Source organism: Megalobrama amblycephala, linkage group LG16, assembly GCF_018812025.1.
Source record: "Megalobrama amblycephala isolate DHTTF-2021 linkage group LG16, ASM1881202v1, whole genome shotgun sequence".
NCBI lineage: Eukaryota > Metazoa > Chordata > Actinopteri > Cypriniformes > Xenocyprididae > Megalobrama > Megalobrama amblycephala.
The window spans coordinates 36341877-36362805 of NC_063059.1; the positions used below are offsets into that span (position 1 = coordinate 36341877).

A 20929-nucleotide genomic window follows, 5' to 3' on the forward strand; every position below is an offset into this window, starting at 1 on the left:
AGTCAGAAGTGAAAAAGAAATGAAACTTCGTTGAGTCCATTTTATTCCAATCAATGAACCCACATTATTTCATAATTATGATTTACAAACTAATAAGTAGGAACACAAAAGTAGAGAAAAAATACAAGCAATTTAAATCACACCAAATTCTATTCCAAATTTTCACCATTCCTTGAACAATTCTTCCATATCTCAATGAATTAATAATAAAAAACAGCCTAATCATATTTACAAAAATAAATAAACAAAAAAACAATACTATCATATTATGGCAGTGTAATATTTTGGGCTCAGTTTGAAGGGTTCATAAACATTCAATTTCACAGTCGGTCAGTGCTCCAAATGTGATTTTAAAAAAAAAAAGAAGAAAAAAAAAAAATTTAATACAGTCAAAAAGAGATGTTTTTACATTCAGACAAAATATATATTTGCACTAAAACATAACAGATAATTATATTTCTATAAAATCGTGTATATATATATATATATATATATATATATATATATATATATATATATATATATATATATATATATATATATATATATATATATATATATATATATATATATATATATATACATTTACTTATTTGATTTAGGCCATCATAAAAGTAAATTGGAATAGGCCTTAAAAGGTAACATGCAATGGCCTACTACTTATAGTTGTCTATGCATATTAAGTATTGAACTATTTTAAAGATAAATTATATTTAACATTGGACCGAATCAGTTAACCGCAACAGGGAAATTATGATTCAGGCCATTTTTCTGCATTTCCTCCTCACACTTACAACGTGAAACCATTTCTCAATGAGTAACTGCCGCCCAATCGTCCAGAAATGACTCCAGACCTAATGTACTTTATCTAACGTAATATTATATGACTTTCAGTGATTAACGCTTTGGAACATTACGTAGCAGTTAGTCCAACAAAAACATTCCTAACGTAATGAGTGCCGCAGCCTGCATGACATTCAAACACAGTCCTCACTTCTGGTGTCCTTTCAATGGCAAATCACTAGGGTCTAATTACCTGCAAATTAACTGCCATTTCACCATCTTGCATAAGATTATGTGCCACATGATGAAACGCCACTAGGGAGTCTAATCTGAAGAGAGGAATCCATACATGCAGAAAATGTGGGCACCACTTTGTTAGTCTGATGGCAGGAAAATATGTGACGGCTGTCACAAGAAGTGCCCGGATAATGTAACTCTCAAACACCGTAAGTACATCTTATTATTTACATGTCACTTTGTTCTCTGTTGCCACAGCTTTGTGTAGTGGCCTGCTCTCTCATTTCTGCCTTGTATTTGTCGTGCATGCACAAAACACACACACACACACACGCACGCTCTCTCTTCCTCCGTTTCGCTCTCGCTCGCACACTCACTCAATCCCTAGAGTCTTTCTCGACAGAAGAGGCAGATCTGCCACAGGACAGAGTGGGTTTCGTCAGCGGCCCAGGCTTAGTCACTACCTTTATTTTCCCTCTCTCTAGAGCTGAGGTTGCAGCATGGCCACAGGAGTTCAACGCTGCCCGGCAAAACGACTGAATCACTCTCCATAACAAACACAAAATGTGTCACTTCTTTGTTTTATGATGCAACCTTCGACACATGATCCAGCCGAAAATATAGCGCTGCTTACATCAATCTTTATGAAACCAAAAATCGAGTCTAATTCTACGAATGATTTGAACCAAATTATTTTGGTTTCAGGAAGAGTCATGTTACACATAATCATTAGAGCCTTTTCAGAGTACTCGTGCATGTCCATATGCATTTTATATCTAGTTCTGTCATGAAACTCTAGAGGGCACAGGCTGATAGGTCCTTTACATGCAATCTGTAGCCAATGAGATTGCTTTCTCAATATTTAAATAGTCTGGTTCAGTGGTCGCTGTAGGCCAGTATCTCCACCTCCCCAGCTCCACCTGCCTAAATCTGTTACAGGATACACGCATGTCTATTCTGAAGCAGCAACGTAGCAGATCTAGTTCGTCAAGACCAAATACATTAACACTGTCATATTCATTAACATGCCACAACTACTTTCAAAGTTGACATGATTGAAATTTAGTTAGTATTATTTTGTAATGCTTAAAAAATCTAAGAAATTCAGTAGGCGGTCTGGCGGAAGCTAGATATTTTACTTCATAACTTGTTAAATATGGGTATTCTTTTACACAAATGCATCGCTTCGCTTCAGAAGACCTTTATTTAAAGTGAACTAATCCTTTAATTACACAGTCATGGTCTTTTTATCCAATTTCCACCTAATGTTTTCTTCAAACCAATGTTTGTAATTTTGTAATTCACATTGTAGCTGGTAGATTTGGTTCATGGCTTATAATGCTTTAAGGACTTTTTAAAAATCCGTATGGGAACAATACTTCTTGAACCATGCCTGCTGAAAAAGTGGGCGAAAATTTGCTCATCTGAAACAACTTTTCTTTCCCGCTGAAATCATTTAGCCTAGACTGCACAGGCTATTAGATAATATTACCCAATAGCTGAATAGATACTTCAGCAAACATGCCTTTGGTCTGGCTCCATTCTTACTTTACTTTGTAATTTGTCACATTACAGAAACAAAATGGTTTGTAAATGGCATTTTATGTTGACTTCATCTGTGAATTCTTGGTCGCTAGTGGAATCAAAAGGAACATAAATACTAAACATCCACCCATCTGCCATTGGTCAGATACAAAGTTAGCCCCACCCCAATCTCACACCATTGGTTGAGCCAACTGATTAATACTATCCACCTTTTTTCAATACAGAAGTAAGTGGTTTCCTGAGAATGTGTGATTCCAATTCATTAGCCGCTATAGTAAATAGTAGTAATATATTAAAATAATATGAAAAGCAAACGAATAGCAGTTTGCAATATCAATCAGTATAATGTAAAATTCAAGGAAAAAATGTCTATGCTTGCTCTTACATTAAAAATAAGGTGGACACATTTAGACAATGAACGTGCATTAAGAAATGAAAATGTAAAGGGTCCTTTTTTAATTTCATTTTTTATTTAAAAAAAAAAAAAAAATCAAAATATTCCACATAACACTATGAAAATGATCAATTTCGTCAATATTTCCAGAAAATATTGAAGACTAAGCATCACAGCTCAATACGTGCAACATTTCCCCATGCAACTACACTAGATGAATTTATTTATTTATTTAGATTGACAAAATTATCATGAAGGGGATGGAGCTGGATTCAAACCTGCATTCTCCACATGAGCACCACAGCTCCGACTAATGGTTTTTAAATTGAGGATTTTTTTGCAGTACTACCATACTTTTGCATCTGTTCTCTAAATGTAACATCATAAATCTCTTTGCATTTTCATTAACGGGGTCTAGATTTAGAGACAGGCTTTTATGAGTCTTAAGCCTGAAAAGCCTCAGCAATCTTATAATGGCTCCAATTTCCTCTATTAGTCCTGGAAAGAAGCTTTAATAATTGCCAAGCACACATAATACTCAGTTGCAAAAAAACACCTTGTAAGATCTACGGCCGACATACTTCAGACAGACAGGCCGTCCTAGTAGGTGTTTTTCCAGACACCTGAGCGGAAACGTATGAGGTGCATTCAAGTTTGTGACAGTAAATTAAGCTCCAGCGACAAAAGCTGAAATCCAAGACTCATGCAAGGAGATTGCGATTAGCTTTCAGTGACTTACGTGAATCATCATAGAAATTGCTACATGTGTAGCGTGAAATGTGGGACACAATGGATGCACTGTTTCTCTCAGCACAAGAGAGGTAACATGAACCTCCAGCCTCTCTGGAAAGCGGCTCAAGTGCACATATTAAGGCCTCCTCCTTTCACACGAAGCCCCCTCTCCAAAGACCACTTCAAGAGCAGATTCTGCCAGATATGAACAATGAGATCCTCCAGCAAGAACAAGGAAAAAGCTACTATTAAGAGGCAACATCAGGCAGGCCTTTCAGGGAAGAGAAAATAAATCAATATCATACAAAGATGTTCATTAACGGTGTCTGCTAAGGCAAGAATCACTGTTACTATTGCTCATATTTAGGGTCAGGGACTGAACAACCTCCTGACCTGAAGCATTAAACTTTGGCACATGGGTCAATGACAAACAAGAGTGTCCAAAATTAAGAAAAGCACACAAAATAAAAGTATTAAAATGATTTTTTTATTCAGAAATGCTCATCATAGTAAAGACGTAATGCCTTTATATATTGAATTTTTTAGGCATTTCCTAAAAATTAAAAGATCTGGACAAAAAAAAAAATATATATATGAGCGTAATGTCACTGTCCCACGTAAATCTGGTTCTGTTAGTACTAAAAATCTTTGGAAGTATAAAAAAATATATTTTTTTGGTTTATAACACATGCTATAGAAATCTATAGAATATTTCTTCTGAAGAGGAAAAAAAAAAAAAAAAAGATTCTGCCTAACTACTAGGCTAACTAAAAAGTAATAACAAAATATGTCATTGCCTAACTACAAATAAGATTATCTTTTCAAAACGTTAATTATTTTAATGAAGCATTGTTCTTATTATGAAGACAAGTTGTATAAATCACACTGATTTGCCCTCCAAAAAATATTTTTAAATAAATGAATTTTATTTCAGAAATTTTAAAATTTGCTCATAGTAGAGTTGCTAAGTCATAATGTATTAATGTATTTCTGAAAAATTAATGGATCAGAACAAAAAATATGAACATTAACCCTCAGGGGTCTGAGGATTTTGGGGGCCTGGAGAAGTTTTGTGCTTTTTTCAGTTGTTCATAAACATATTAATGACAAAAGTGTCATTACACTGTATTCAGCACAAACTAGGCTACAATAATATGTGAGAAACATGTATGTACATGTTTGTGTTTTTGAAGGAATAACGTTTATGCGTGGTTATTGAAAAAAAACAAAAAAAACTTAAGTCACTGAAATAAAGCCAAAACATATATATTAAATCTGTGTTCACAAGACTTCTGGGTATTGGAGGTTGTAGAATAGAGTTTATGCTTCAAAATGAGGTAAAAATTATGCTGCCTGCTTGTTCATATAAAACAATAAAGAGATTTAAATTTTCTAAAACATCTTTGGTCAAGAAACACAGTATTCGTGGAGGCGTGAATCATCATGAATAATGGGTGATTCTCACCTGAGAAGACAAAAGAATCGCATAATAATGACCTGAAATGACTTGCATAATAATGAGGCCTTTCAGTCAGGTAGGCTGTGAAAAAACCCTCTGTTGATCATGTCTCAAGCTCATCATAATGTATATCAAACATACAGAAAAAACAGCAATACTGTGAAATATTATTACAATTTAAAATAATGGTATTCTATTATATTCTTTAAAATATAATGCATTTCTGTGATCCAGAGTGTCTGAACAATTATGTTACCTCTATGGCATTTCATATAGGCTTTTAGCTTAAGTCTTTGTACCATTAACTCTATGATTTTGGAAGAAAAGTAAACAAAACAAAAAAAAAAAAAACTTTTATACCTACACTGTAAAAAATAATTGTTGACTTAACTTTAAAAAGTAAGTTACCTGGTTGCCTTAAAATTTTGAGTTCATTGAAATTAAAAATTTGAGTTAATACAATGAAGGCGATTGGTTTAATCAACAGAACCTCAAATTATTATGTTATCTGAACCACATTAATTATTGAAGTTTATAAATCATGAAAATAATTTTTACAGTGAAGTTCAAAGTTTAAATATCTAGTTTAAAACATGTGCGGCAAGAAAAAAAATCCTTAAAAAAAATGTAATCTTTGTATTGTTCCTGAAAATATAGCTTTTGTGTGTTAGCTTAAAAATATATAATACCTAAAGATTATGCCTAATTAATAAAGTTTTGTTTTTAGGAATTTCACTCTTTTAACAAAACTTTCTTCACCCAATCATAAATTCATCAATTAAAACATGCCTACCATAGCTGAGTTGTCAAGTCATTGTATGAAATGCATTACGTATTTATGAAAATAAATAATAGATCCAGTCATTGACCCACATAACCATTTGTGCTAAAAATCACATAGATTTACATAGGACTGGTCCCTACGTAGAAGCCAACTAGCAATATTCAACTGCAGACATCTACAGGCAAACACCCACACCAGGTTTTCATATGGACAAGCAGCATCCACATAATTTTTTGAGAATGTAAAACCCACTTCAGTTTTCTCTGCATCCAAACATCACCACAAAGGTGAGGAAACGCAGGAGGCAACGACCCCGCAGGATTGTGGGAGGCAGATGTTTTAGGCTCCAACACAAAAGGCCCTGGGGTCGAAAAGCCGAGTGTCGACTGTTATCAAAACACAACGGCGTGAAGAGCATTCATCACCTAACTATTCAACCAATTGGCCAACAAAGAAAAACAGTTAGTATTAAACACATCCATGTGAATCTTTTTCTTTCCTGAGATGAGTAATAAGGTCATTTACAGGCCATGAGGTGCATTAGCATTACTCAAACAAAACAGACAATGCCACAGTATACAAGGATAAATGGACAAAGCTCAAGTCTGACCTCACTCTGGCACAGTACTGCTGCTGATGGCAAATAGCCAGTAATTGATTAATTACCCAGCGTTCAAAGGCGGCATTTCGTTCGCATGTCAACTGAAGCAAACCAATCATTAGTTTGACCATTTCAATGTTGCAAAATGCTATTTTTCAATGCGACTTCAACTTACGATGGCGTGGTGAACAGCATTTGTGGGATTTTTCTAAGGGTAACAAATAACGTCCCAGAGGTCAATTCAATGTATTGCTCAGAGGTTTCCCTTTCAGATCTCATGAGATTTCATTGGGGTTTTTCAGGATTCATCTACCCACCTTTTTAATCACCAAAAATTCCAAAATTCCTTCGGGGTATTAAAAATTGCTAAGCTAATAATTAATTCCATGTTATGGCCAATGAGTATATTAAAAAAACTAAAAAAGATCAATTTAATGCTATGTGAATTTAGGCATCACCACATTATAATGTACTGTATGAAAAATTTATATTAATTTTGAGATTTGCTAAAGATTACATATAAAAGTGTTATTAAACTATCAAGGTTTTTTAAAGATTAACTATAAGTGAGCATTAGATTAAGTCAAAGGTAATCTAACTGTAAAAATAAGTTAAGTCAACACGTAAAAATAGGGGAAATGAGCATTAACCAATGATAACAAAATACAGATAAGGTACCAACAATATATTTACATTTATGCATTTGGCAGATGCTTTTTTTTTTTCTTTTCTTTTTTGCAAAGTGACTTACATTGTATCTAGGTACACATTTTCATCAGAGTTTGCTTTCCTTGGGAATCGAACCCGTGACCTTGGCCTTTCGAAAGTCTCAAAAATATGTACTAATATGAACATATCACTGCAGTTTCCAACAGAAATTAACACTATAGGCAGTGAAACAGGCTTCCCCAAGGCTTCCTCGTCCTAAGTCCAACTCCGTATCATCTGAGCTACCGAGCAAGCTTATGTCAGAAAAGTGAAACATATGGAGCTGGTTAACCAGTGCAAAGTCCAAAATATATTTGTTTACAAATCATGCACTTTGGTAAAAAGTGTTTTGAAGTCATAACAGCACAATTACAAATGTTTTTATGTCACATTTGCTTTTGTTAACACTATCGGGTAGGTTTAGGTGTAGCGTTGGTGGTACGTTATTTTAAAGAAATAATGGAGCACTACACTTTTAGACTTTCAAATCAGAACTGCGGCGATTCATATAAAAACCAACGTCATAAAAACGTACAATATTCACGTTTATCTGTTCCAGCAAAAGAAATGACCGTGCTTTTAGCGCCACTTAGTGCACATTTCACATTAAAACTGCAGTGATATGTATGTATTGGTACGTATTTTGCCCACAGGTACGTTTTTCTAATGAGACCAGGCTCAGAAAAGCGGGAAAAAGCAATATATATCGTCCATGTCTGGCAGAAACCTTGCATCTCTGTATTTCTTCCTTTTCTTTTCATGAAGCATTACTATTGATCACCCTTTACATCGTCTGTGGGTTTTGCAAATATTTAACCAATGAAAAGGTTTAAAAAGAGCTTGTAACTCGTAACTCCATTGGTTCCTCAAGCCGTCGGTAAACCTCATAACTCTGCCTCGCCTCAAGCTTGCCTTGGAACATCTCTGCTTGTTTGCAATGCAAGGGTAAATGACTGGTTGTTTGAATAAACACAGCATTTCATTTAGACACTATATTTAAAGGCTAATGTTTTATGTATTTGAGGAGCAGAGAAGAGTGTCTTAGTCTAGCATTTGTTGTCGAGTCATAGCCAATAAAGTCTTAAATAGCCTGTGCGAAGCACTTAATCTTCTAAAACATGATGTTTTGGTCAAGTGACAGAAAAAAACTGAGTGCCCACATAGTTACAGTAAACTTTATAACTTGTAAGTTGATGAAAATGTAATGCGATGCACTTACTGCCTCAGATGCAGCCATTCTAGTAATGGACAAAACACATACGTCCATAAATTTACTGACCATAAGGCCCCAATATCAGCTTTGACAACATTGTTCTTTCCGTTTCCTGAAAAGCAGCGGACGTGCAAGGTTTCTGTCCGACAGCAACAATATATGATATTTATGAAGATCTCCAGAGGAAGCGTGAGCTTACTGGGGGCTTTTTCTCTGTAGAAACATCTGAGAAACCAAAGACTTAAGCAATAGTCCCCATGTAATCTCATTGCTGCCAAGGAGAAACAATTGAGATTTTCTTTCCTAGGGGTTTACAAGCAACACTGCCTCTCTCGATTCTCTGTGAAAAATCAAAACCTTCCTTAAAAAAAAAAAAAGACACTTCTATGCAAAATATGGAATTGCAGTTTAATTTTTTTCATTCTTGGAGCAAAATTGCTTGGCAGTCGGCATCCCAGATTGGAGGGAGTATACCTGGAGAAATTGCATGGGAATAGGTGCCCAGACTACGAAGTAGGATCTCTTGAAAGTCATTTGAATGTAAATGTGGCAGCTGTTGTTCCTGATCCCACTTTTAGAATACACAATGTCCAAGCCCACTGGAGTGAAGAAAAAGCTTTTCTTTCCCCCAACACACAGAAAAGCTAGAGTCACATTTCATAAAAACACCCAGCTACACTTCACATTTAAAAAGTAATGCCGCAAAGCCCTGACAGCTGCGTAGCCATACCAAGAATGTGTCTCCTTCAATGAGAATTTTCCCAAGATTAACCAAGTTTCACTAAAGAAAAAGAAGGAGAGAAAATTCCCTCATTCAGCAACTTGCAACCCTCATTCAGCAAATCTCAACTGCTCAGTTGACCAGTCACCGTTCAGTGATTCTGGAAATGAAGGGGGCTACGGATTTTTTTTTCTTCCAACTTTCAAGTCCAATAAAACGTTGTTATCTTGACAGGCTGCCATTAGCCTTATGTACGATAAATCACAGCATGACAGACTGCAGCTTCGACTAAACATAATGCTGCGGGGCAAGCAAATACGCCCCCTGCACCCTTTGCACTCATCATCGCCATTAATAGCGTTCATGTTGAGAAGGTGAACGGGAAGGCTGCGTTCATAAAGCCCGGCTAATGCACCAACTGTACCGAATGACAGTGATTTATACGCCATCTGAGAGGGACAAAGCGAAGCTCTGGTCGTTTGAGCGTGCGGAAATTAGCGGATTCCTCCCAAAACAAGTGACCGTGACAATGAGCTTCATTTACAGTAAGATCTTCTCTTCCTGTCAGAGCAACACACCGTTTAAACAAACAGAGGTGGAAAATAATGATGTATTGTTTTGATTGAGGCATTGTAGAGTCGCGAGTAAGACCTTTTTGAGTGCTAATTACCGGATGCCACGGAAGCTGTTGGTTGTTTGTCTTTGCAGGATTTCAGGAGAAGGTGTTATTTCTGGCAATTATCACAATAAAAAAAAAAAAAAAAAAAAAAAAAAAAAGCCATGGTAAGGACTTTTGCTTGAATTGCAATAGAAGGCATTTCTATTTCCTTTGAAGGGTTTTTGAAGAGTACGGATAGAATAGAACTGATATATATTCTAAACATACATATATACATTATATATATAATGCTAATAATTAACATTTCTGCATATGTCTTGCATTTCTACAGATTTTGTATTCTAAACCAGTTCAGACCTTTTTGAACTAAAAAGAAATATACAATACTTACATTAAAAGTGAGGCATCTTTTAGGCATCTTTTCACATTTTTTGCATTTATATATAAAATAGTTTAGAGTTTTGCGAACTAAAACCCATACTAACATTAAATAATAAAGCAAAATAAAGATGTCCAATTTTTTACATTATAATTTGCATGTCAAAGAAATTTCCTATCGCTAAGTACAAAAAAAAGTTTGGACTTCTGCAAACTGAACCCGATACTAATATTTCATTAAAAGAAAAATGGCTAAATAATTTTACAAAACATTTATATATATTTTTTGTCAGATTAGGCTTTTTTTTTTTTTTTTTTTTAAGATTTCACTTTTTTTTTTCTTGCATCTCTAAGCATAAACCTTTAGACTTCTATTAAATGATACCCAAATATATATTATATATTATATATGTATGGGTCAATGACAGGTCATTTTTGTGTCCAAAAAAGGCTATGACATCCAAAGTATGTAAGGTAGTAAAACTAGATCTCTTTTATTAAATCCAAAATGTTTTAATTATATTTTGCTATATATAAAGGTGTTTTAAAGATTTTGAAGTGTAAAAAGGTCATTCGGTTTAACCGTCTAAAAGCCAATACAGCCATTTCATTTGTGATTAAAATATCTTAAAATGTAATAAATGTATATATTGTTTATTCTGGCATGATTTTATAACATCAAAAATGTTTTAATTACATTTTGCAACATATTTTAAAGATTTTTAAGTGTCAAAAGTCATTCGGTTTAACCGTCTAAAGGCCAACACAGCCACTTCATTTGTGATTAAAATATCTTCAAATGTAATAAATGTATATATTTTTTTATTCTGGCATGATTTTATAACATCATATATCAACATAGTGCAAAATGGTATTAAAATTATGTGTAGAAGTCATTGCTTTGTTATGAGAAAAAATGTCCAGAAAAATTAATTTCATTGATGTCATTTGGAGTAACCAATATAAAGGGACCATTTTGGATCAAGTCATGCGGTCAATATCATGTGAGAGGATGTGACATCAAAAGACCACATGGTCATGAAGCAAAGTAACTAACTCTCTCTTAACTATTTTAAAAATTCATGTTTTCACTTGTTCATACTCGTCTTGAAACATCAGGTCATTCGGTACAACCGCTATAAAACATGGAAAATGTTGTAGTATTTTAAAAACTTGTTTGATTGTCCTTTTGCTAGCTAGCTAGATATCAGCCAGTTAGCATTGTTTGAAAATATCGTCATTCGGTGTAACCAAAAGTGTCATTCGGTAAAACTTAAATTTTTGACTTTTTTGGTGACAAATTTTGTCCATCTTGTAAAAAATGACAAAAGCAGTGTTAATTGATTATAAAAACCACATAATCTCATTGTTAACACTTAATAAAACTTCAAAATTAATTATATCCTCATTATGGTTTTTTTTACACTTTTAAAAACCTTATTCATCAATGACCCATATATAAGGAATTAGGCATTTCATACAACAATATTTGAGCTTTTTTGTGCTGCTTTTGCATTGTCCTCGCTGACTGTGTGCAAAAACAAATATACAAAGTAACATGCTATCACATTCACAAATTAAACATTTGGAAAAAAAAAAGAAATCCAGTAGGAGACAAATGACTCTCGCATTTAGTTTTCAACAAACTATCTTACAAACTGACAAGTGGCCATTAGGACAAATTGGCGTTTATGGTAGCCATTGCTTTTAATCTTGGTGAATAACAGGGGTGGTGGTATTTACAGCACTATAAACTGACACACAATAAAACCCTAATTGCATTAGCAGTCAGTGAGGGTCACACAACTTTCACATTGATCTCAAATGGACTGAGCCCATAGTAGGTCACCGCTATAATGTAGTTCATTGATCTGATTTTGCGTACATGTTTGTTCATAACCACCCCTATGCACCACAATTTATTCCCCTTACTTTCCTTACTACCCAGCAATGTACTTAACTTTAGCTTATGGAAACACTACTACACCGTGTTGTCGAAAGGATCTGGCACAGTATTACAGTTCTAAATACCTTTTTCATAATCTGATGACAGACCTCTGCTTTCTGCTTCAGAAAACTAATGCCTTGATATCAAAAACAAATGTGTCTAGGTTGATAATTCTTGGTAGGTTTGTTTATCCCTTTAAATCTTCCTTTTGAGCCTCTACTGGAGTGCAAACAGCATACACTAAAAATTTATTTTTTGAAGTTGTAAATAAAACAAAGATTATTGGAGTATGTTTTACAAAAAAATACTATTGCAGTCGTCTAATTCAATGCGTTACTTGCCATATATTTGTAATCATCTGTGAAATTTAATAGCAATTGAAAATTGAAAGTGAAAACAGTTTCAAAGTAAATCCTACACCAATTTTTTTCAGTGTAAGCAACATTTTAACACATATAACAGGAGGACGATTGGCTGTTTAAAAGAAATAGCAAAAAATAATTACGTTTGTTTTCAAAAACACACTCTTACAGCAAACTCGTAAGTTTTAAATTAAGTTTTGCCGAATTACTAGGGAATACATACAAATTTTTGTACAATCTGCTTACACCCCACTGAGGGTTAGGTTTAGAGGTGGACCTTCATGCTACTTTTTTGTAAACATTCTACATTTTACGTACTAATTCAAACAAAATCACCAACAATTTCAATTAACCACTGTCAACAACACTTTCTCTTGAGATTGGGTTGGTTTTCAAACAGTTTTCCACAAAAACATCCCTTATCTGCCATTGGTTGGGCAAACAGATAGCCACGCCCCTAAACTCATACCATTGGTTGAGCCAATGTTGCTTTGTTCGGCTGGTTGCTCAAATAAACAGAGCAACATTTTGATAGTAGGAAGTAGGAACCTACAAATGGTTTCAGTTGCCTCTGCATTTAATTACAAATAACCATTAAAAAGGAAAATTGAATAATCGTAGACTTGCTGAAACAGTCTCAAGTCCCAAAAGTAGGCAAATGGCCAAAAAACCAGTCCAACATTTTGTGTTTTTTTTCTCACTACAGGTGTATCAGATTGTATTTCTGATCAGTGGTTGAGCAGGAAAAATGGCTCACTGCACAAGAGTCTTGTGAAGACAGTGATAAGATGTTTGTAGCACTGCAGGGATAAAGAGACCTGGCAGGAGTGCAATTCTGGTGCTCCTTAATAAGAGGAAGGTGCAATGAGCAACACTTCACACTGTGTGTCCACCTTCCATTGATGTCTACACTCCTTCACAATAGCTCAGCTATGAAGCCTTATTACATGAGAGACTCCACATCCCTACTGGAAGAAGAGTCACTGGGGAGCTCTAGCAATTCATTGGTCTGTTTCCATCATTGTTTCGTCTCATTGCGGTTCCTCAGATGGCTTAAACAAGTCAGTAGTTTATGAAACCAAACCAAACCCACAGGAAAGAGCTTGGACTATTAGAAAATGGGCATTTTGGTGAATCCATTAGCAAAATATCCAAATACTATTATTATATTATCCATCATAAAGTCCACGTACAAGTTAATTTACATAAAGATCACTCTTGAGAAGTAAATGAACATTGCATAATGTAAAAAGAGAAATGATTAGAAGAAGGTAAAAGAGAGAAGAAATTAGCCTGATGTTTTTCTTCATTCTTTTTGTAAGGGCGAACAAAGGGAGAGTTGCCCGAGCTTTTCTTTTCATGGAAATCGCTTGTGCGGACCATCCCAGAGTCCTCATCAACTTGGACCATGACAACCGGGAGAATACAGGGCCGTCCTCGAAAGGTCAAACCCATGGGACCCACCAACTTCAGACTCATTTAGTCCCGCTGAACAACACCTCACGCCACACTACAGAACTTTGGGTCTCTTGAATTTAACCCCATGAAGCTTATTACCTTCAACAGGCACAAAAAACACAGGATTACACGACAAAGTTTACACGGTAACATTTCAATAAGGTCTCATTTGTTAATCTTAGTTAATACATTTACTCATCTTTGATAATGTTAGTTAATAAAAAAATGCAATTATTCATTGTTCATGCTAGCTCACAGTGCATTAACTAATGTTAACAGAACATTTAATCTTAAAAATGTATTAGTAAATGTTGAAAATAAACATTAAGATTAATAAATGCTGTAAAAGTATTGTTCATTGATAGTTCATGTTAACTAATGTAGTTAAAGAGTTCTGTCTTCTGTCACCCTCATGTCGTTCCAAACCCGTAAGACTTTCGTTCATCTTCTGATCACAAATGAAGATCTTTTTGATGAAATCCAAGAGCTTTCTGTCCCTCCATTGACAGACTACGCAACTACCACTTTCAAGCCTCAGAAAGGTAGTAAATACATCATAAAAGTAATCCATGTGACTCCAGTGGTTTATCCTCAATTTTACGAATCGACATGAGTGCTTTGTTTTGCGCAAAAAAAAACACAATTTACCACAAAATATGAATCTCCAACATGCGTTCACGAGAACACCACGACGCATGCGTGTTTTGTTGACGCAAGAGCGGACATTGTTGCGTGAACCCGTGCTGGAGACTAATATTTTGTAAATAAAGTGGTAAATTCTGGTTTTTTTTGTGCAAACAAAGCACTTGCGTTTCTTCCTAAAATTGAGGTTAAACCACTGGAGTCACATGGATTACTTTAATGATGTCTTTACTACCTTTCTGGGACTTGAAAGTGGTAGTTGCGTAGTCTGTCAGAGACAGAAAGCTCTCAGATATCATTAAAAAGATCTTCATTTGTGTTTCGAAGATGAACAAAAGTCTTACGTATTTGGTGAGTAATTAATGACAGAATTTTTGGGTGACCAATCTTTTTAAGATAGTCTTCATCTGTACATCTGTACTAGTGCAGAGCCAATGGAGCTTTGCTTTGGGTCTTTTTTCATTGGCAGAGAAAAAGCTACCTGGTCATATTTTGTTAGAAACATAAGCTACATGATGTCAAAAGATGAAACCTTATTGTAAAGTGTTACTATATCCTGCTGAAGATGAGTAACTGATTAAATGTTTATTCATCTGGTATTTTTCCAAGTACAGTGGCCCCCCAAAAAAAACTTTACTCTTAAGATGCACTTAAAAACTATCCAAAATATCAAACCAACTTTAATTTTCTGAGCAATTCTGCACTTGAACCAAATTCTTGATCATTTTAGTAGATGTATGAAGTCAGTTCTCCATTAGTTCACACACCAAAGGTCAAGTTAATCACTTTAACTATGAACGTTTGACAACCACAAAGTGTTCAAATACTATATCTTGTTTTATAATTTGAAACCCAACCAATTTCTTCTGTTAAATAATTGGCTTGAAAGTGTGCTTGTGCCATCTTCCTTTGGAATAAATATCATTTTGCCTGATTTTTTGTTATCTAATGCAATGCCATACCCCATTTTAAGTGCGTCCAAAGAGATTTTGTCTATCTTTTATGTATATTGTATAAGATGAAACATCTCTTCTATCAATCTACTACAGTATTAATTTTTCAACTGCCCTGCTGTTATGAGGAACGCACATGTGTGCTCCTGAATAAAAATGAGATTTAACATCTGAAAGTTTTTTTTTTCTCTCACTCTCCATTAAAATTACCATTAAAAAGAAACACGCTGGTTGCAGTTCACAATTGAACTACCGGTGTTAAAATGCAGCTACCGTGGTACTGACAGTCCACACATATTCTGCCAATATTTGCCATTATTTCCATAAAATACAACAGCATTAGCCATGAATGACCATCACGCAAACCCTCAAACCCCAAATAGGAAAATAGGAGGTAAAACAAGAGCTGTAAATACCCATTTGCTTCACAGGATCAACGCAGCATCCCACTGCCAGAAAACAACGCTAACAAAACTACCCTAGAAAGTCGAACGCTATCTTCTCTATATCCCTAAACTATAGCCATCCATACATATTACACCCTTAAGTGAAGGATCATACAGGAGTGAAACATGCAGCAGTAAGCAGGTACACCCTCGGCCCATTAATATGGGATGGATGTTGAGTTCGAATGCTGGAAAATGCCCAAAAATGCCCTAGTTAATGAGAACAAACTTCTATTTAGAAGGTTAGAAGGAGGTTTAAAACACACTGAGATATGAATAATTTATCCTTAAGCAATAATTAATGGTTTTACATGGTAACTGAGTGCAGCCAAGCCCTCTTTACTTTGCACTGCCCTTCCATGCTGCAAGTTTACAAGCTGCTCCATAATAAATAACAGAGGAGGCTGTGCGTAATAGTATCGAGCATCCTCGCGCACAGCCCAAACCAAACGCTCCAGCTGTTTCTGTAACAACACGCACTTTTCTCTGGAACACGCATCTTACTCACCATTGCTGAAGAACCAGGCGTCTATCCAGCGTCTTGGAGGTCGATTTTCCGGAAGGTGTTACGCTCTTAATATCGGTGTCTCATCATCTTGATCTCCCGATTGGAAAATGAATAGGAGGAAAAAATGTCCAGGGCGCCGCATAGAGAGAGAACGAGAAAGCGCGCGCGTGAGAGAGCAGTGCGCATGAATAAGACGAGCCGTGTGTTTTACTGCGGAGAGCTGGAGGGCGAGTAGCGTCCGTGTGCTGTAGTGCTGAGTCCGTGAGCGCTCGCAGTGGAAAGCAGTGCAGCAGGCTGGAGGCTGGAGGGAATGCCGAGGAATGACAAGCGGCTTCCACCATCCACAGTCGGCTCGTACCATGTGTGCGCACGGGAGGGGGGTGCGCGCGTGATAAATCGCGAGCGCTTTTTACGCGGGCTGGTAGCGCTACACTTGAAACATTTTAGTAAATTATGTAAAACAATACTACAATAAAAACTTTTTTTTTTGTTTACGTTAACGTATACGGTAAATACGAGGCTGTACTTGAAAATTACATCTATTTAAATTCGCTTACAATTTACGAAGAAAAATTACACAAGGCAATTACATTTAAAATTATGTTTTTGTAAATGAAAATAATGTATAGTTTATAAAGAAATTGTCATTTCCCCAAATCCATGCATGATTTTGGTTTTTGTTTTGTGTTTGACTTTGACTGGAGGACTTTTATTACACTGTGCCACCTGTTATTTTCAATATATTTTGCATTAGGCCTATGAAACATATTTAAAAATTTAAAAGAGATTGCCGTATTAAAACCGATTCTTGCCCTCAGCAAATACTGCTCATTTAAATAATCAGATTTTACTTTTAAAACAAATGTTTTGTACTCTATTGAGAAATGAAACATTTGGGTATCGTCAGCTAAGATTTATTCAAATTCAATTTGAAAAATGCCCAAAAAAGTGGCTTGCAAAAATAATGAATTAATTAAAATAAATCCAACATGTAATTTTAAAGTGCATAAGTTACTAAGCCATTCAGTGTTTGTTTGTGCATATATACAGGCAAGTTAGATTTTTACTAAAAAAAGAAATAAAAAAAGGTATGTTCTTTTTCATGTTGTCACATAGAGTATGTTATAAATGTATAAAGTTTATTAATTACAATACTTATTGGCCAAAACAATGGTTGATTTTATATATGTTACCTTATATATGTTTTTTTTTTTTTCTGTTTAAATTTTGCCAAAAGTCTATAATAGGCTGTTTAATGGCAGGTATAACAATTTGCCCAATACAGTGTGACAATAATCACTATATTATGGCATTGTTTGGTTGTTATCATGTGTTCAGTGAACTGCATCTTTTTGTCTGGGCAATAACAGTAGAAATGTTTAAATAGCTTTTTTGCAATAAAGACTTTAAGCTTTGTGCCTGCACAGAAATAGACTCTTAGAATTAAACTCACCCTAATTCAATCGAGTAAAAAATGGCAATTTGCCCTGACCTCTTCTAGCCTATATGTTTATTAGTGCACATGTTGTTTAGAAGCAACAACAAAAAATGACTGTTTTAATAACAAAAAACTTTTACAGCCATATAAATGCATATTTACCCAAAGAAAGGGGGAATATGAGCTATAAATATGGAGAATTCAGAAACCAAATATTAGCGACACTGGTGGCCGTTAAGTGAACTGCAGTCATCAACTTGCTCATGCTCGCACTCGTGAACACGAAACGTACTAACGTGATTCAAGGCCCCAGCAGATTTTTCTTTCTTAAAGTCAGTTGAAAAACCTACAGCTTGCAGCGATATTCTTTTTTAACGAACATCAAAAACGTCCCGGGTCCTTCACATAAAAATCAGTCTACAGGCTTTCATAGACAAAGCTGGGGAAGGTCTCGTTTTTTTTAAGTTTCGTTACAAGCTGTTCACACATTGGCAATAAAGTGTGATTAATACATGAAAATTCTTACACATAGCCTAGCCCCTCTAACAAGATTAAATTATTACTCAGTATATCCCATATAGTTCATATATTAATATAAACATCTTTGGAATTCTGACAATTTTCCATATCAATAGTTTTAAAATGAAAAGTCTGCTTTTAATGAAATTACAAATGACCTTTTATATAAGTGAGTTCATGAAGGAAATCTCATAATGTTTTTGCAACAACCTCTAACCAAACCTCTAATGCCAGAAATGTGTAGGTTAATATAAGATGCAACCTTTGTGTTTTTCTATTTCTTTTCCTTTGTTTGGCCTCACCGTTTAAGTCTCGCCCTCAAATCCAAAGCTATATGAAAACTCTTCTTTTCCGCCTTGCTTCTCTGTAAGGTTAAAAAGAACGGTCAAGGGTCCCTATCCGTCCAAGTATGTTTAGTTACCCTGAGAACAAGAGAGAGGCCAGGAGGTGGTATGTGTGGGGTTCAATTCACTGCATTATCCTCTGAAAGCTAATCTCAGGCAAGCTTAGGACTTCTTACCGCTCCCTGACTGTGAATGGGTGAGTGAAAAGTTAAATATTCTTTCACATGTAAAACCGCCAGGCCAAGTTGGGATTGTGAACGTGTCAGTGTGGGATTTGGAGACCCTCGGTTGACATAGGCAACAGGAAGACGGGGCTAACCTCATTATGGGGGGGCCCTTACTATATGTGCTTTTTCATAGCATCTCAAAAAAGATGTAGTATGTACTGCACTTTCCTGCAAACTAAAATTCCAGTCTGGCCAGAAAACCTTTGGGTAAATAAATGAGTACAAAAAGAGAGCAGGCTTAAACAATTGGAATGATCCACTCTCAAATCTCCTGTCATCAAGTCTTACCTTCACCTGGATCAGCGAGGGCCTGAAGGCACCATCAGCGGCGCAGCTCTGGCTTCTCTCCAAGCATGAAAGCCCAAAGGATGCAGAGGCTACAGCAGATTACCAGGTCATTGCAAAGCGCTGCCCTTCAGGCACAGGACACCCTACTGAGGACAGCATCAACACTTGCGTTGTGTTTGCAGAGTTTCAGCAAAGTAAGCCAAGAGAACAATCATTATTCTGGCCAAATACTCAGGAGCACACTTATCAAAAGAAGACGCTGTTACTCTTGCTGCTTTTTGGGGGTGATTCCACTTCTAGGTAAAACATAAGTGCAGTAATGAAGTCTTTATACATTGTCGAATGTCTTTAACTGTACTCAATACCATGGACAAACAAAAGCATCTCACTATTTTATCTTTCTTTCATATGTCATCTTGTACAAATGCATAAGGCCTTTTTCAGATAAGAGCCATGGATAGTGAGCAAAACCATTTGTAGGTATAATCTCACACATTTAGATGCTATTCTCACAGTCATTTCCTGGGAAATGGCTCTGTTCTTCACACCGTAAGCATCCTATCATCATTGGTCTGGATGATTGGATCTCGTAATGTATTTGTTGGTCATACTTGTCATACAACATTGCTGTTATTTCTATGAAGATTTATTTTAAAAGCACCTTGGTTGTTGTATTGCTTTTTTGATCAGTTATTTCATTTGTATTTATTAACAAACATGTGAAATAGTGCTCAGAATAAGATGTCAGTTTTAATTTACTGACTTTAATGGCTCTTTACAGCATTGAATATGTTGATATGGAAGTCTCAAAGGTCATTCGCATATTATTCATAATAAATCACATAGAAATTGTATTGTGTTTTATTGTTTAATATGTTTTATTTTTAGACAAGGTGATTGCGGAAGGAGACCTGCATTACATGCTCCATAAAACCCATAATTAGTGTTGGCTTGGCTGTATTCACCCACTCCGTATTAATGAGATAATCAAACTAAATCATTGTAACACTCGAGGGGAAAAGCAGGCAGATTTTTTTTTTTTTAGGAGGAAAAAACAAGATTTTTGGATTGCAGTTCATTTATTTATCCAATGTAGGTTGTATCTTCCAGTGAGCATATTTAAATTTAAAAACTCGCATGGGGCTTGATTACTTCTCATAAACTTTCATCTTCCAGAGCCAGAATTTTCCCATTGAAGTGTGATTAATTCATAGCTGCTTGGGGAAATTCACAGCAACAGTAGTACTAGTACAGCAACATGTTGAGACATTTGACCAGCAGGAATTAGATGAACAAAAGAGGGAATCTGAAAGTGAATGTTTTTACTGTACACTGTAAAACAGTAAGTCATGGAAACATAGGTCCTCATATTAACTTAATCAACAATTTTTTATAAGGTATACTAGATTCAATTCGATTTTTTAAGTTTAATATAATATAAGTTGAGATGACTTGAACAGCCTATTTGATTTTACTTTAAAAAGGGGCAGGAACTGAGCTTATAGTAGGTTTTTAAGTTGAAATAGTTAGATTACTGAGTTTTTTCATTATGTTAAGATTGTTAGCAGCACTATACATACAGTATGCATCGATCAGGCATAACATTATGAGCACTGACATAT

General features: G+C 35.3%; 1 protein-coding gene across 11 annotated transcripts in view; it reads right to left on the bottom strand.

Moving 5' to 3' along the window:
- tenm4 (teneurin transmembrane protein 4) overlaps positions 1–16905 on the bottom strand; it is a 261307-nt gene extending 244402 nt beyond the window's left edge. For 8 of the 11 annotated variants that reach the window (XM_048160290.1, XM_048160292.1, XM_048160289.1 and 5 more), the window contains exon 1: positions 16492–16905. The gene's annotated coding sequence lies outside the window, so the exon portion shown is untranslated. The remainder of the gene's footprint in view (positions 1–16491) is intronic. The other 3 variants (XM_048160293.1, XM_048160291.1, XM_048160288.1) reach the window with 1 other exon arrangement.
- Positions 16906–20929: the final 4024 nt, after the last annotated feature.